The sequence below is a fragment of the Capsicum annuum genome, chromosome 1 (assembly GCF_002878395.1).
Source record: "Capsicum annuum cultivar UCD-10X-F1 chromosome 1, UCD10Xv1.1, whole genome shotgun sequence".
NCBI lineage: Eukaryota > Viridiplantae > Streptophyta > Magnoliopsida > Solanales > Solanaceae > Capsicum > Capsicum annuum.
Genome location: NC_061111.1, coordinates 152,903,104 through 152,915,680, shown reverse-complemented (window position 1 = coordinate 152,915,680; position 12,577 = coordinate 152,903,104).

Sequence of the window (12,577 nt, the reverse complement as noted above, 5' to 3'; positions counted from 1 at the left end):
TGTCCAACTCCTAGTCAAGGGTATTCAATTTCAACTTTATCTTCTTCAATTTCAACTGAATCTTCTTTTAACATTCTAAATGTTTAATTTTTGAGTATTGTTAAAAAAAAAAATTCATTACATAGTTGAAATTTTCGAGAATTTTCAAACAACATTTTGTTGCATGTTTTGATTAACTAATTTTATGGATTTCTACATTACCAAATTATAGTTTAATTATCTGCATTTTTCTTCTTTTTTTAAAAAAAAAAATTGTCTATTTGAAGTAATAAAGTAGCAACTTAGTACTTAGTTAATGGAGGATTCTCCTTCGTTTAGTTTAGGATTAACTTAGTTAGATAATAACGAGACAACAAATTCGCTAGTTGATTTCGTTCCCGTAATATTTGATAATGAGGAACCTAACTTTGATGAAAACAGATCAAAAAAATCTTAACGACCCCATCAGGATGAAAAGATTATTAAAGCATCAACTTCAAGGTCGAAAAAATAAATTGAAAAATCATCAAGAAAATTGAAAAAAAAAAAAAGGACAATGGTCGGCCTCGTTTATCAAAGGCATTTCATCTTTTATAAGTTTTTTTGTTATTGGTATATTGTGTTTTTTGAAAATAATATTTAAGTGTTGTGATTGTTTATTGGGGTTATGAAGTTAAGTGTGAAAATTGGATGTGCAAATACAAAATTACTCTGTGTATATATTCTACATATACATTTTTGTTGATGCTATTGATTTGAATACCTTGATATTTGTAGTTCATATACATATGTGGTTACTGCTTGTATCTATTAGTAAGTATGTATGTGTTTTACACATACATTATTCTTTTTATGTTGTTGAACATATACATAAATTTCATTATGTGTGTTTTGTGTACTGCATTTTGATGCATTGAATATTTACATTTGTATATGTAAATCATATTTATATATGAGCTGTTTTTTGTTGTGTATACTATTTTGAGGTAAGAAATATTACATCTGTATGTGTAAACATATACAAAAGAATTGTATTTTTGTATTTTCTTATGTATTGTTGTGTACATATACATTTAACATATGTATATTTAGTAGATATACATATGTTACCAGGTGTTTAAGGTTATGAATAGTAACTATGTATATTTCTAATACATACATGTCATGTATATGTTGTTATATGTGTAATTAAACGCCTTGTTTATATTCATCATTTTTTATGTATTGTCCATATATTCGTTCATGTGTTAGATGTTGTTAGATGTGTAATGAAATGACTAGTTGTTATGTACAGTATATGTTTTGACCATATAGGCTCACATTTATGTGTTCTTTATTTTCAATAGGATATGAAATATCGGATAGAAAATGTTCCTGCGCATTCTTTGCATTTCGATAGTTATTGCAAATCCGTATTTGGTTCAGATATAAAGAATTGTGCTGGTGAAGAAGCTTACAATCTTTTTCGTCAAAAAATCTTTGGGTCCTTTATAGACATGCCCAGTGTAATTTTCAGGGTCAGATTTCCAAATGTATACTTATGCTTGAGTTAGAGCAAGAAAATCCGGATGAAACTCACGTTTACATGCAGGGAATCATTCTGAAGTTTACTATTTCTGAGTTTTCTTTAATATCTGAACTTAAATGTACTGGGAACATTAAGGAACACCTATATACTCATTCATCTAAGTCCGTATTAATGGAAAGTATTTTTCAAGTTTAAAACATACTGTCAAAAAGTATATTTTTGTACAACGATTCAAGGCGAGAAATTTCAACAACAACACCGATGCTTTGAACATGTCCATCCTATACTTTATTCATACCTTTTTGTTTTCATAAATACGTGATGCTACTATTAGCAGATCGGACTTTGTGATGGTGAAGGATGACAGGTATGGACAATTTCCATGGGAAAAGGTTTCTTTTCAAAAGTTGATTGCAACATGGAGACAAGATTTTTTTGTTGAAAAACAGCTACACTCTATTGGGGAATGCCTTATGTGTTGAATTTTTGGATGTATGAATGTTGTTCTGAGGTAGACAGTACCATAGCTGAACATGTAGGTAATGTAATTTCAAGGATTTTTAACTGGAAGGTAGTTGGGATTAAGGTCGAGTATGAGAAGTTCATGGCCGGTATGTTCAGCAAGGAAAACATTTAGTACTACATTTCGAGTTAAAATTTTTATATCACTCTGCTGACTTTTTGGTGAATCTTAATGTAGCCATTTTTTATGCTTAGCCGTTTGTGTACAATAATTTACGGCCAACTCATGAAGAAGTACAAAGGCTTGATTTGCCAATGATCGACGGCGTTGAATTAAATGATGATGAATCTGCCTTCTTACATGATACTTATCCAAATCGTAGTGGTAAAAGACATGTTGTAGACATACATACTCAATCGGATATAGACCATCAAGGTTTTGAGGATTTCAGTACTGTCCCACCACCTGAAATCCTAAGAAAGGCAGTTCTGAGTACTGATGCATCAACATCACAATCTATGAAGAAGAGGAGGACAGTCCGATTTGATACTACAACTGTTCTTATGCTAGATAGCAAGAAAACCCCAACGTCTATTTCAGGAAAAAGTATGCCAATAGATCAATTACAGACTTCTAATTCAGAGCGTATTGATGCACCTAACTCCATCACCATCCGACAAGTCAGGTCATCAGGACAGTTCTGACCAAAAGTGGAATGAGTTAAAGTTCTTCTTAAAGTCTTATGTAAGTTTTTGCATATAGTAAACACTATGTACAATTAAATTGTAGAAACATTACCAAATTTATTGTCTTTTTATTTGTAGGTTGACCAAAAGTTCACCTTCATTCACAAAGTAATGGTTAAACAAAATGAAGAATCAAATAACAAAAGAAATAAACAACACACTAAACTAATGAGCATGCTGAAACACATCAAACACACCCATGAAAAGGTAAATTTAACTTATTTTACTTTTCACAATTAATGATTTTTGTATTTAACTATTGAATTATATTCGTGCCATTATCATTTTTTATATACATTACAATTTTCTATAATATTGATATACATCATAAATTGTTGAAAGAATTTTTTATTTTAATTTCGTTCAGAATTGTTCACTTAGATAGAATCTTAATTGTACATAAACAGGTTGTTGATTAATCAAACTTCAAATGTTAATACGATACGATTATGGATGTTACAAAATACACACACTCAGTTATGTATATATCTAAATATACATAATATACACACACGCAGTCATTTCTATATCCAAATATATTTCATCTATATTTTGTACATCTAAGTTATGTATATTGTTCGATATACATAACTTTGTTATGTATATTTAGTTTATATACATAATTCTGTAATGTATATTTTATAATATACATAAGTTTGTGGTCTATAGTACCCATCATACCAGACCATCTTATCAATATTTTTAACTCATTCATACATAATCAATTATCTATGTTGGATGAATCCAATATTATATTTATTACTCTACACTTTATATCTTTATCAAACATTTGGGCATAAAAGACATCATTCATTACAAGTTTTTTTTAATATTTTTTATATAAAACAGCAACAGGATCAACAAGATCAAGATGTGGAATGTTTACAAAAGAAAGATGTTCCATCAAAGAGCAGGTTGTTCATACGAATTTCTTTTCAACAAATGCAGACAATGCAAAAATGATATGTTTTATAACTATGCATTTTTTTATTTTTCTATGTTGATGTTGTTCTTACACATATGTAATCCTAATGTCATAAGGATGATGAACTTGGAGGGTTTACAACTAGGGGTGTATCATCACTAGACAATTTCGAAGAGATGGATATCGTCACTAGTTCGAAAGATAAAGGGAAAAAGGTATTTTTTATAAAATGATTTTTCCCCAAGTGAGATATTGATATTACAAAATCTATACACACAGAGTCATGTATATATTCAAATATATTTCATCTTTGTTTTGTACATTAAACAATTTAAATAACAAAAGTTATATATATTTTTTAATATACATAACTGTGTTATGTATATTAATTTTTCATACATAACTATGTAGTTAATATTTTATAAATAACATAAATATTGTGTATAGTTCACAACATACAGTACTGTGTAGCACATATTTATAACTTATTTAACAATAATGAATTATTTATTATATTTTTTCAAACAACATCTACAGCATCAACAAGATCATGATGTGGAATGTTTACAACAGGAACATGTTCCATCAAAAGAGCAGGTTGAAATAGAATTATTTCCAACAAGAACAAAAAGGAAAAAAGGTATCTTTTACAAAAAGGCAGTTTCACATAGTTAGTTTTATATTTTGTATTAAAGAAAAAATTAAAATAAAATTTAGATTAGTTTCTTGTGTATGTTGACTGATATTCTGGATATTTATATTTGTTATTAGTTTGTATATGTCATTTGTCATACGTATATGTTTATAATATACATAGTTAATGCATCAAAAAATGAAACATTATCATAAACATTTGATACACATTTTAAATATTTTTGGTTCTCGACAACAGTAATAAATCATTACACACAGAATTTACTCATGATATAACAAATGATGCTATTATGGAAGGAATCCACAACAATGTACAAAAACCTTTTGAGGTTGGATATATCTCATAGTATAAAAGTTATTATTTCGTAAAAATACACAAAAATACCTGAAGTTTGATCGAATTACCAGTTGAGCATACTGAACTTTGCGGAGGTACTATTACCCCCCAGACTTTTTTTTCATATTTTAATGGCATATATCTGTCACTTGGCCAATGTGTGTTAGTCACGCGCATTGAGCGCGTGAAAAGTGTTAAAAACATTATAAACTCTTTTTCTTTGCCAAGCATCTCCTTAATTTTATAATTATTTAAAGTTTTATATTTTTTATTTATTTTTTGGTTCTTTTCCTTCTCTCTTCTCTCTTCTCTCTTCTCTCTTCTCTCTTCTTTCGTCTTTATTCTTTCTTTCTTTTCTTCAACAATGGTTGCTCCCTTGTTGAATTGAAATTAAATTCTTGAAGATTCTGTTTTAGTTTCCATTCTAAAAGATTAATGGAACTCGCTAATTGAAACTCAATGGAAGATTCGGAAGATTCAAACTTGGAAACTCGCTAATTGAATCTTTCGAGTTTCATTAACGGAAGATTGAATAGCTTCATACATGTACAGTCTGTATTTTTGTCTTCATACATGAAATTAAATTTTCTGAATCTTTCGAATTCTATCAATGGAAATTGAATCTTCCATTGAGTTTTCAATTAGCGAGTTTCATTGAATCTTCCATTAATGAAATTCGCTAATTGAATCTTCCGAGTTTCAATGAAAAATTAATGAAAGATTTCATTCAATTATTTGAAAAAACTTTCTTCATAAACTCAATGAAATTCAAAGTTTGAAACTGAAAATTGAATTTGAAAAATTTTGGAGTGATAAGAATGGACTTGAAATTTGAAATTGACTCAATGAATCATTTAGAATATTTAATATGGTTGTAATGGTGACAAAATGTTGAAAAGTGCTAAAATGAAGAAGAAACAACGCGTGTACCACACTTCCCACCATAAAAATTGGGTATAATGTTTTGGGGTAGGGGGATTAATTTTACTTTAAAAAGGTCCGGGAGGGGAGAATTAATTCCAATTAAAAAAGTATAGGGGGTAATAGGACCCCCATAAAGTTCAATATGCTCCACTGAGAATTTGGTTAAAGTTTAAGTATTTTCGTGGGTATTATTCCTTTTTAATATATAACTGGATTTTGAAGGATTTAGTACGGATGTTGGAACTTCCACATTAAATATTTTTGTCGAAGAAATGGTGAATCAGGAACCGAAGGATATTGAAACTGCCACAATGAATGCTCTTATTGATGCTGTTATAAATCAGAATTCGGATTACTCTAAAGTAGAAACACCTATGACTGGAAATATCCATAAAGATCATTCGGTAAATACATAAAGTGATTTTTTTCATAATTTTAGTATCAAATTTTATAGTAAAAAAAATTTTTTTTTACTAACATGTTTAAACAAAACTTACATTATATACATTTAATTTACCTATATAGGATGAATACTTGAGTACCATTTCAGAATCTGCTCAATTGGAGATAGATACTATAATGCAAGGTTTGGCAGTGATACGAGTGTACCAAGCTGTCCAACAAGTTCTACAAGCAGTCCAACAAGTTCATGACCATTCACACGTAGCCAACCTCGGGAGTTACAAAAACTCTAAGTTATGTTCATGCAAATGGCCGTGTGTGAGTTGGTACTTGAGCCTTCCAATGGATTAAATGTTTTAAGTGTGAAGAGGAGCCTTGAAGTGTAATAAACTTACACTCCAAGGCCACCTGTTGGCAAGGGTAGGATGGTCATTTGTTATCTCCCTTTGTGGACTAATATAAATAGATAGTGTTAGAGTTATTTTTGAGAAGTTCATTCATATTTTGGAAGACAACAAACACTTTGTAATATTTTGGAACTTCTCTCTTCTATTGGAGAAGTCCCAGTTCCAAAAACTCACTAGTAGAGTGATACTAGTATTGTCTCTTAGCTAGAACTAGGGTCTTGGGTTCTTTGAGTTCCTCTTGGTCCAAGTAAGAGATTGGTATTAATATTCATTAATCTTAGGGTCCTTTCTCTTGTTAGGGTTCTTAGATCATTGAATATTGTGTGTCAAGTTACTATCCCTCTTGTAATCTTGTTATCTTGTGTTGTTGGAATCTTGAAGTCTATTGAAGCCGTGTGAGGCTCTTTTGATTCACTAGCATTATTATTGACTTTCTTGTTCTTGTTGTTAAAATCATCTTCTTATTCTAAAAACGTGACTCTTGAAGACTAGTAAAGCTGTGTGTGGCCTATTTCGATTCACTAGCACTTGTTGTTCATCTTGTTGTTGTTTGTTTCTTATGTTGTAAACTTGGTCTCATATCAGGAAGCACCGGTAGATGATATTTCCCTTGAAGTTGTTAAACCAGTGGATGAAACAGTTAACTTGCATCCCCTATTTGATAGCCAAATTCTATCATATTATCCTGATTCAGTTGTTGCGGCTCATTTAGCTGTAAAAACTCCTGCTAAATGAACCAGGACTAAGTCCAGGATTTTCAAGTCACCATACACGACAGACTTTGCATCTGGTTCAAAGGCCCTAGAGGATGAAAGTACAGATTTCAAACAGACATTTGCATTTGAAGGTTATGGAATATCTGACGATATACCAAGTTATATCGTTAAAGAGTACAAAAAATGGGTTCTTGAGGGTCTGTTGAAGTTTCATTCCAAAAAGTGAGTTCTAACAATACAAATATTATTTTGTTTTGTGAATATGCATGTACAATTTACACATTTTTTAATACACTTATTCAACATTTTATAGAAAAATCAATGATGACCACTACAAAGCAAAAGCATCTTCCCTTGGAGTTCAGCAATATGATTTTGTTGTTGCTCATGCTCGTTCTAAAATTGGTTTTACTTGATGTCGCAGAAAAATTCATGCTGGAATGATGAGGTATTTTTAATTTGAATATTACCTTTTAAAAATTTTCATATATACATACATATACTGGAATCTTATTCATATTACAATTACAAAAAATTTTACAGTTTGAAAATATTGATATTTGTAGTTCATATACATATGAGGTTAATGCTTGTACGTATTAGTAAGTATGTATATGTTCTACACATACATTGTTCTTTTAATGTTGTTGAACATATAAATAAATTCTATTATGTGTGTTTTGAGTACTATGTTTTGATGCGTTGACTATTTACATATGTATATGTAAATCATATATATATATATATATATATATATATATATATGAGTTGTTTTTTATTTTTTATAGTGTTTTTCAGGTAAGGAATGTCACATATGTATGTGAGGAACATATACATAAAACTTATATTTGTTTGTTATGTTGTGTATTGTTATATACATATACATATAACATTTGTATATTAAATGTATATACATATGTTACCATCTGGTTAAGGTTATGAACAGTTCCTATGTATATTTCAAACAAATACATGACTCATATATATCGTTAAATGTGTAATAAAATGCCTTGTTTATATTCATCATTTTTTATGTATTGTTTATATATTCGTCTATGTATTAGATGTTTTTAGATGTGTAATGCAATTACTAGTTGTAATGTACATAATATGTTTTAACCATATAGGCTCACATATTATGTGTTCTTCATTTCCAATAGGGTATGGACTACCGGATAAAAAATATTCCTGCGCATTCTTTGTATATGTAGAATTCATTATATGTATGTGCAGAATTGCAATGAATAACTATATGTATGTGCAGATTCACTATATGTATGTGCAGATTTGAATGTTTAACCGTAACTGCCTGCAAGTTATATATATTAACTCCACAATTATGTTTACTTTTTTTAATTATTATTACTATCTGTATACATATAAATATATTCACATTGTACCTCAACATAATGCCTTTTCTTTGTATTTTAATTTTATAGCATATTGATGTGATATTTAATCACTTGCGCAAGAAATCAAAATTACAGACTGATCAAAAATACCGATTCACCACAACAATCTGCTTTTTCAAGAACTATGTTGAGAAGACGTATCGTAGATATTATCCTAATGATTCAGACACGGTACTTTCTACTCAACAGGATTATGTTGAGTCTGTAGTTGTGACCGACAACGAAAATGCAGTAAACAACATAATCAAGGGATTTTCAATTCCAGCTGAGTTTCCATGGCACCTTGTTGATGAGGTTTATGTTCCAATCAACTGCAATCAGAATTTTCACTGGGTGTTAGCTGTTATAACTCTAAAGGATAGACGTATACACGTCTATGATTCACTGTCAACCTAAGGAATACAGAACCATCCCCCGAGATTCACAAGTTAGCGGTGATGTTCCCAACCTTCTTGTCTGACAGTGGATTTTTTGAACAAACATCCCGTACAGATTGGCCAAACCTTGATGCATACAAGGATAAACTGAGTTATATGACACAATTACTGAATACCAATCCATTTAAGGTTGAGTATATGCAAAACATTACTCAACAAGATTGTGATAGTCTGTAAGTAATCTGTACTTAATGTTTCCTTAAATCTTATTTACAATGTGTTATAATTATATGACGTGTTTATTTTTTCATGACAAAGATTGCAAAGTTTTTATTGCTGGATATGAAAAATACATAAGCGAAAGAATGTCAGTCCCATCAGTTGGTTTTGAAGCGGCATACCATCGTATGCGATATGCATCTCTCCTTAGAAATTATGGTCTTCAGAAAGCAAAAAAGAGTTATTTCAGTGAGAATGAAGGCCCTCCAAGACCAAGGACAACAAAACACTCAATTTCTGATGAAATGACCTTTGTTAGAATTGGGTAGGAGGACAATATATTATGATTTACAGAATGTTTACTAATATGAATTTTGTCAGGAATGTTGCATTTTCAACTACTTTAGATGTTTTCTTATTACAAATTTATTTTAATAGTTTTTTAAGCAATGCTTATGGATTAATGATAAAAATTTCTTTGCTTATTATTATTATTATTATTTTGTGTATATGATTTGTCGTTCTATATTTATTCGTGAACTAATCTACATATACATATGTCTACTAAATTATACTGGTAACCAAATGCTTACAAAACACATTCCTTTTATACAAATAACATACTCCCTCCGTTTAAAAAAGAATTACTTACTTTCCTTTTTAGTCCGTTTCAAAAAGAATGACCCCTTTTCCTTTTTAGCAACTTTTTATTCTAACTTTTCATATGGAATGTTTAAGACCACAAGATTGAAGGACATTTTAGTACATTTGACATACCTTTAATTTAACACCACAAGATTCAAAAGTCTTCTTTATTTTCTTAAACTCCGTGCCAAGTCAAATTAGGTCATTATTTTTTAAACGGAGGGAGCAGCATTTATGTTTATGTTTTTATTCTTTTAAATATGTATGACTACGTATACATATACAAATTGTATACCGATTATGTCATATGTCTATTATAGGCTTACTACATTATTAAACTATTGTATTGTTTATTGTGTGTATAATTGTTATCTTATGTTTATAAAGAATAAATCAAATTAACTTCTTGATTGAGTGTATATTAGTAGGAAAAAAGAAATAGAAAAAATAAAACAACAAACTACGGAAGAAATACGAAAAATAGAAGAAACCAAAAATAGTAGAATTGCTGAATTAGAAAAAGAATTACAAATGTTAAAAGAACTGTATGAACAAAGACAGAAAGAAAAAGAAGCAAAAGATAGAGAACAAAAATTACTAAATGAGATAAATCAATTTAAGGAAAAATTAGAAATAAAAAATGAAGAGTTAGAAATAAATAATATAGATATTGAAGAAACAGATAACTATGAGTCCGAAGATAGCGAAACATACACGGAAATATTAACAAATACAAAAAATTTATAAATCAATGAAGAACAAAATATTAATGAGGAAAACTTAGAAAACACCCAAACAGAAATAAATACTCTTGATAAAAAAGAAAATGAAAATATAATACCTAAAACAACAGAATTAAGAAAACCTATATATTATAAGAATAAGTTTAAAAAATATAATGAATATGATAAATGGATACCAAAACAAATAGTAAATAAAAATTATAACTTTTTAGACCTAGACTGTGTAATAGATACAGAAAAAACAATACAATTATGGACAGGATATATGACAAAACAATTATTAGATAATAATATAAATATAACAGATGCACCGGAATATATAGAAAAAACATTAATAGGATCAGTAAAACTATGGTTTGCAAATCTAACCGAAAATAGCAAAAAAGTATTAAGAACTAATAAACCAATAGAAGGAACATCATCAACAACAACTAAACTAACACCTATAGAACTATTAAAAAAATATGAAACAGCTATAAAAGATGAATTTGGTAGTACGACAACAATCGAAGAAGAACAAAATGAAGAAAAAGATACAAATAGAAATTTAATGTTAAAATTAGCAATATGTAATATGTGCTATATAGATGAATATACTTGCGCATTTAAAGAATATTATTACAAAGGAGCATATAGTATAGAAGAGAGTAAAGAAATAAGAAAATTATATTTTAATAAATTACCCGAGCCATTTAGTTCGAAAATAATAAAAAGTTGGGAAGAAGCAAAAATAGTAGATACGTTAGGAGCAAGAATAAAATATTTACAACAATGGTATAGAAACTTATGTGAAAAATATAGAGAAGAATTAAAAATGGAAAAAATATTAATAAGAAATTTAGCTTGTTGCAAAAATAAAATAGCACCGCAATTTGGATGCGAAGAAAGATATTATAAGAAAAGAAAAAGACATAAGAAATATAAGAAATATAAAAAATCAAAATATAAATATAAAAAACCAAGAAAAAGATACTATGTAAAAAATTATAAACATAAAAGACTATATAGAAAAAAGAAATCTATAAAAGAATGTACTTGTTATAATTGTGGAAAGTTAGGACATTTAGCTAGAGATTGTAAATTACCTAAAAATCCAAAAAATAAACAAATATCAGAAATAAAAATAGAAAATACCGAATACATGCAGATAGATTATATAGATTATGAATTAGAGAGTGAAGATAGTATATATGAAATTTCAGAAAATGAAACAGATAATGAAACAGATAGCGAAATAGATGAATCAAATGACTGAAGAAGATATAAAAATAATAACAAAGGAAGAATATTTAAATGATGAAGGAACGGAACAAAAAATAATATTTGACAGTAATATATTTGATGAAATAAAAGGAAAAGAATTAGATTTAAGTGTAGACAAAATATTTAAAATACCAACAATAAAAAATATTTTTACTAGGAAAAAAGATGAATATTATGTAGTATGCCAAAAAGAACATGTAATAGATTGCAGATATGCAAAAGGAAAAGCTAGTATACCACTAGTAACAAAAAGAATAATTAATAAAGAAATAAATGATATAAAAAGTAAAGGAGATCCAATAAAATATGTACACCTTGGAGGTACAGAGATATTAATAAAAGCATGTTTTAGAGAAGGAATAGATACACCAATAGAATTATATTTAGCAGACGATAGGATTATAAAACCTATAGAAAAAAGCATAATAACTGCCGTAAAAGGAAACTTAATATACCAAAAATTTAAATTTATAATAAGTGCGAATTATTCAGTAGCAGTAACAGATAGGAATATAGATAAATCACTAGTATTATATTGGAAAATATCAGGAATAGAATTAACCCCAGGAAGTAAAATATTTACAGCAAGATGTAAAAATCTATATGTATTAACAACAAAACATAAAATAACAGGAAAAAATAAGATTAACAAAATACAAATAGAAAGTCCATTTGAACAAATAGTAAAAACAATAGATTATAATGATTATACCTATAGAGACATAGATACAGAAGAAAATTTAGAAATAGTAAATGATAGAATAAGTACAACGAAAAGAATAGCTAATGAAAAGCCAGAATCATCAAGCTCATCAAAAAGAACAAGTTATGAAACAA